Here is a 6,911-nt window from a genome sequence, read left to right as displayed (position 1 = left end):
TACCACCCTTTGTGTAAAAAACCTGCCTCGTACATCTCCTTTAAACCTTGCATCTCGCACCTTAAACCTATGCCCCCTGGTAATTGACTCTTCCACCCTAGAAAAAATTTCTGACTATTCACTCTGTCCATGCATCTCATAATCTTGTAGACTTCTATCAGGTTCCTCCTCAACCTCCATTGTTCCAGTGAGAACAAACCAAGTTTCTCCAACCTCTCCTCATAGCTAATGCCCTTCATACCAGGCAACATCCTGGTAAATCTTTTCTGTACCCTCTCCAAAGCCTCCACATCCTTCTGGTAGTGTGGTGACCAGAATTGAACACTATATTCCAAATGCAACCTAACTAAGGTTCTATAAAGCTGCAACATGTCTTGCCAATTTTTAAACTCAATGCCCCGGCCGATGAAGGCAAGCATGCTGTATGCTTTCTTGACTACCTTCTCCACCTGCGTTGCCACTTTCAGTGACCTGTGTACCTGTACATCCAGATCCCTCTGCCTATCAGTACTCTTAAGGGTTCTGCCATTTACTGTATATTTCCTATCTGTATTAGACCTTCCGAAATGCATTACCTCACATTTGTCCGGATTAAACTCCATCTGCCATCTCTCCACCCAAGCCTCCAACCGATCTATATCTTGCTGTATCCTCCAATGGTCCTCATCGCTATCCACAAATCCACCAACCTTTGTGTCGTCCGCAAACTTACGAATCAAACCAGTTACATTTTCCTCCAAATCATTTATATATATTACAAACAGCAAAGATCCCAGCACTGACCCCTGAGGAACGCCACTTGTCACAGCCCTCCATTCAGAAACGCACCCTTCCACTGCTACCCTTTGTCTTCTATGACCGAGCCAGTTCTGTATCCACCTTGCCAGCTCACCTCTGATCCCATGCAACTTCACCTTCTGCACCAGTCTGCCATGAGGGACCTTGTCAAAGGCCTCACTGAAGTCCATGTAGACAACATCCACTGCCCTACCCTCATCAATCGTCTTCGTCACTTCCTCGAAAAACTTGATCAAGTTAGTGAGACATGTTTGCCTCTCGCTAATACGTCCACTTATTTCCAAGTAGGAGTAAATCCTGTCTCGAAGAATCCTCTCCAATAATTTCCCTACCACTAAGGCTCACCAGCCTGTCATTACCTGGATTATTTTTGCTCCCCTTCTTAAACAAAGGAACAAAATTGGCTATTCACCAATCCTCTGGGACCTTCCCTGTAAGAAGTCTCACAACACCAGGTTAAAGTCCAACAGGTTTATTTGGTAGCAAATACCATTAGCTTTTGGAGCGCTGCTCCTTCGTCAGATGGAGTGGAAATGTGCTCCCAAACAGTGCACAAAGACACAAAATCAAGTTACAGAATACTGATTAGAATGCGAATCCCTACAACCAGCCAGGTCTTAAAGGTACAGACAATGTGGGTGGAGGGAGCATTAAACACAGGTTAAAGAGATGTGTATTGTCTCCAGACAGAACAGCTAGTGAGATTCTGCAAGTTCTGCAAGTGTGCCTCAGGGATTGGTGCTGGGTCCACTGTTATTTGTCATTTATATTAATGATTTGGATGAGGATATAGGAGGCATGGTTAGTAAGTTTGCAGTTGACACCAAAATTGGTGGCATAGTGGATAGTGAAGAAGGTTATCTCGGATTGCAACGGGATCTTGATCAATTGGGCTGACGAATGGCAGATGGAGTTTAATTTAGATAAATGCGAGGTGATGCATTTTGGTAGATTGAACCAGGGCAGGACTTAGTCAATGAATGGTAGGGTGCTGAGGAGAGTTACAGCATGAGGAGATCTAGGGGTACAGGTTCATAGCTCCTTGAAAGTGGAGTCACAGGTGAACAGAGTGGTGAAGGAGGCATTCAGCATGCTTGGTTTCATTGGTCAGAACATTGAATACAGGAGTTGGGACATCTTGTTGAAGTTGTACAAGACATTGGTACGGCCACACTTGGAATACAGTGTACAGTTTTGGTCACCCTATTATAGAAAGGATATTGTTAAACTAGAGAGAAGGGGCTTAGAGCCTCGAAAGCTTGTGTGGCTTTTGCTACCAAATAAACCTGTTGGACTTTAACCTGGTGTGGTTAAACCTCTAAACTAGAGAGAATGCAGAATAGATTTATTAGGATGCTACAGGACTTGATGGTTTAAGTTATAAGGAGAGGCTGGATAGACTGGGACTTTATTCTCTGGAGCGTAGAAGGCTGAGGGGTGATCTTATAGAGGTTTATAAAATAATGAGGGGCACCAAAGGTAGCGGAGTCTAAAACTAGAGGGCATAGGTTTAAGGTGAGAGGGGAGAAATACAAAAGTGTCCAGAGGGGCAATTTTTTCACACAGAGGGTGGTAAGTGTCTGGAACAAGCTGCCAGAGGCAGTAGTAGAGGCGGGTACAATTTTGTCTGTTAAAAAGCATTTAAACAGTTACATGGGTAAGATGGGTATAGAGGGATATGGGCCAAATGCAGGAAATTGGGACTAGCTTATGGCTTTAAAAAAAAAAGGGTGGCGTGGACAAGTTGGGCCGAAGGGCCTGTTTCCATGCTGTAAACCTCTATGACTCTATGTTCCTCTATCTCCTGCTGGCTGTTGGGCGGCCTATAGTAAACCCCCAACATTGTGATTACACCCTTCGTATTCCTGAGTTCTACCCATATTGCCTCGCAGTGTGAGCCCTCCGAGGTGTTCTCCCGCAGTACAGCTGTGATGTTCTCCTTAACCAGTAGTGCAACTCCTGCACCCCTTTTACATTCCCCTCTATCCCAAATTTAAGCTGCCAATCCTGTCCTTCCCTTAACCAAGTCTCTGTAATTGCAACAACATCATAGTTCCAAGTACTAATCCAAGCTCTAAGTTCATCTGCCTTACCTGTTACACTTCTTGCTTTGAAACAAATACACTTCCGTCCACCAGACCCTCTTTGATCAGCAACCACACCCTGCCTGCTCTTTCTCTGAGTCTTACTGGCCCTATTCTCTGGTTCCCCTTCAGTTAATTCACCTTTGCTTTGGTTTCCATACCCCTGCCAGACTAGTTTAAATCTAACCAGTGGAAGTGTCCTCACAATATCTACCTTACCTTTGGGTTACAATTTCAGGATCATTTAGGATTGAGATGAGGAGTAATCACTTCACTGAAAGGGTTGTGAATCTTTGGAATTCTCTGTCCCAGAGGATTATGGATGCTCCATTGTTCAATATATTCAAAGCTGAGCTAGCCAGATTTCTGCTCTCTCAGGGAATTAAGAGATATTGGGAGCAGGCAGGAACATGGAGTAAAAGCCCAAGATCAGCCATGATTGTACTGAATGACAGAGCAGGCACAATTGGCCATATAGTCTCTACGTCTTGTGTCCCAATAAGTTAGTAAGCAAACCATTCTTCCCCCAGCCTGGTGGCAGACTATGATGCCCAGTGACTCACCACATGCTGATCCCAGCTCAATTCTAGTCTCCATAATTCTAAGTGAAGTGCCAGTATCTTGGCTGTGTGTGTCAGATCAAGAGGCAGAGCCTCTGCATTACTGCTGTGTGTTGATCTCTCTCCTTTTCTATTGGCTCGGGAGGTAGCAGTTCTCGGATGTTTGAAGGCAGGAAATCAGAAGGGGAAGATTGGTGTGAGAGAAGAGGGCGTTAGAGAGGGAAGGAAAAGATCCATGTTCACACCATTTGCAGAGAGCAGGAGGAGGGTGAGCTGGGAGTTGAGAAGGAACATCAGGCAGGAGAATGCCATCATCCCCAACATGTTCAGAGCAGCATTGGATATTGTGGGCCTGGTTATTGCCTGCACAAACATGTGCAAAACCATCTCCTCTAAAGGGACATCCTTGCCACCTACTAGCTTTGCTCTGCTACCTCCTATCATGTGCTAACTTGCCCTGCAAGAGAAAGAAGAATGTGAATGGTTGGTTTGCACTGTGATTGGGTGTTGTGCTTGCCATAGCTGAATAGCTAGAGGTGTGCGCAACCAGCCAAAGGTGGGTGTGAAGGTTGAAGCATTGGTACGTGTGTAAGCATGAGGTAAGGTTAGGTATGATTCCCGAGTGCCAGGGCATATTGCTGGTTGACTGAACAGGATGTGATGCTCTGAGCCACCTGAGAGTTTGTTGTTGTGTTGGGTGGGGTATGTCACTGTCAGAGATCCTATGCACCAGCAACCTTCGGCACATTTTTAAAAATACTTTTCCAATTCAATCAAATCAAATCCAATTCAGAGTCTCAACAAGTTGAGACATTTCAGATCCAGGCTGACAAGACAGGGCGAGCGACCAAACCACCCTGTCCTGGGCCTGATCTACATGAGCCAAGCTGATTGGAGAAGGGGGAAGGTTCCTCCTCCAAGACTTGAGCTCATTTGCATCTTGGCCAAAAGGCCGAGATGCCGCTTTTAAAAATTGCTTCATATGAAACATATGAAGCTTCAGTGTAACCTCATGACCTCAACCAAGTGCAGCATCCAATCCATACTACACTTGATCTTAGCCAAAAGGCCAAGAAGCGATCTCAACTTGCGTACAAACAGCATGAGACACCATGCATAATCCAATACGAGGCTTTTAATGACTTGTGCACAAGGAGAAACCACCTTACAGTTGTCCTGCAAGTGTTTCTGAACTTACAGACAAACAACTTAACAATTATAGCCAATTACAGCAAATCAGAAACAAGCAATTTTTCTAATCCTTCATTTGCACACATATTTGCTAGTTAAATCCTGGCTTTTTGCCCTCTCTCATTTGATGAAAAACTGACTTCTGCTAATCCTTCATTTGCATAGCATATCACCGCATCTCACCTTTGGTATTTGTTATGGAAAAATCTGGTCTTGCTCACCCTCTGGTGAAGGCCGAAAAGCAGAATGTTATGGGGCCTACGCAGATGAAGATTAGCCTGTTCATGCTGAAATAGCAGACACTGACTCCTTTTGAAGGTCTGTAAGCTGATAAACATTTTCCACTACTGTACAGAGAAGGCATGAAACTTTAATTTGAACATTTTAGCTTCCACACAATTTAACTTCCAAACTATGAAACTTCAACCTGAACATTTTAACTTCCACATCACGTGAAGTACATTCACTAGTCCTGATGACCTGTATGAAGTAACTAATCCTCTTGTGGCACTGTTGCCTTGGCTCCAGACCTATGAGGCGGGGGGGATTTTCCCATTCTGCCCACCACTGGAATCATAGCGGGTGGGAGCGAGACCATGCAATGGGATTTTCCAGTTTTGGGGCGAGTTCGGCCAGAAAACCCTGTCCTGAGAGTTGACCATCTTGGTCACCTGCTCCCACTTGCCTCTGAGGATGATCTATGAGGGTCTCTCCTGTTACCCTGCATGACCATTGTATCTTGCCTCATGCCCACCTTCAAATGAATGCCTCCAGACCCACATCCATCACTATGAATCATCTGTCTGCCCAAATGATTAAATTTCCAAACGTTTCCATTGTAACAATATTTTGTGCCAGTTTCCTTTAAGAAACAATCCAGCCTTCAGAAAGGAGGCACAGCTGATATCTTATGATCAATAAACTACACTGTCAGACCATTCTGCTGTGGGCAGGGGGCTTGCCGGCCCCATTCAGAGGCTGAGATCAGCACTAAAGGTGCACCAGCAAACAGTTCAGATGTGCTGGGTGCATGAAGTTTGCATGTTTTCCACCCGATCTGAACAGCTGCAGGTTGTTGTGGATCAAAACCCTCATGCCCAAACATCAGGGCCAATGAATTTCTAGCACAACATCTTTATTAACTTCCTGGGTAACGTGTCTGCTTATCTCCGTTAGTACCTTTTTAAACTGGCTTTGTTTAACATCAGAACACTTTGAAAGCAGATACACACACCATCCCGAATCAGTCAGTGAAATTGGAGGTCACAGCTGTGATTTGTTACTAGGGTAAGGCCTTATACATCCCACAAGACTATATTGACCAACACTCAAAGGAGTGAAGGTCTCTTCTACTCGATAGCTTTAATTCGAGTACACAGCATCTTGTCCAGTTTAGTGTGACCAAAAAATTGCCCTTTACCTTCCAGCCCCTTTTTTAATGATTATAGTGAATTCATGTTATCACACACTTAGCTTGCCCTGTGGAATTTCCTTCCACATGCCTTACCATTGAATCTATGGTGCTTCCTGTTCCAATACTATGGTGTAACATAATCTGGGATTCATGCCTTTAATCATCCATTTTGTTTCTGAGCTCCTCTTTCTAATTAATGGGAGTAAAGGCTATCCTCAAGAACATTGTGAAGGGGCAGGTACAGCAGAAGAATAAGGACTGATTTTTGGCATGTTCTACTGAAATAAACTTATACCATACAGTGATACCCATCTGCTGCTTGTGCCTTCAGGTCATGTAGATTTTTCCTTCAAGTACTGTAATCACAAACTGGTCTATTTGAATTATACTTTTAGAGGTACTGACATCTGTTTCAATGTTTAGGTATGGAGGCATGACAACTCATTAGCATGAGCATGTCTGTTCTATCTGTTGTTTATGTCGTTTAGGTTTTTAGGTGTTTAAAAAAATAACATTTGTCAATCTCTTGTGTTGCACATGTTAAATTAGAACCTATTGCCATCCTCTTGCCTGTCTCAGGTGTATTTACCTTGCTAATCTTTTCTATTTTACCTCATGTTTAGCTGTCCAACTCCCTCAACTCCAGTTGCCATCCCTCGGGTGGGTGCCAAGAGGCTGGAGTCTTTGCATGTGGCCCATCATCTGGATAAATAATAATTAGAGGTGCTGCCATGCAGAAGCATCAGAATCTGCAACACACAGGGGTAGGTCGTACATCGAGAGGGAGTTTAGCAGGCCTTTTGAAAAGCTTCCACACTTCCCCCTTCAGTAGTGCATCAAGTAAAGCACACTAGAAGTGTCAAA

General features: G+C 44.2%; 1 pseudogene; it reads right to left on the bottom strand.

The window, feature by feature from the left end:
* Positions 1 to 4,345: 4,345 nt before the first annotated feature.
* LOC144491923 (U2 spliceosomal RNA) lies at positions 4,346 to 4,523 on the bottom strand (annotated as a pseudogene).
* Between the last annotated feature and the right edge of the window lie 2,388 nt (positions 4,524 to 6,911).

This window comes from Mustelus asterias, chromosome 3 (genome assembly GCF_964213995.1).
Source record: "Mustelus asterias chromosome 3, sMusAst1.hap1.1, whole genome shotgun sequence".
In the NCBI taxonomy this organism is placed as follows: Eukaryota; Metazoa; Chordata; class Chondrichthyes; order Carcharhiniformes; family Triakidae; genus Mustelus; species Mustelus asterias.
The sequence above is the reverse complement of the archived record's forward strand: the minus strand, read 5'-3'. Positions and strand labels throughout refer to the sequence as shown.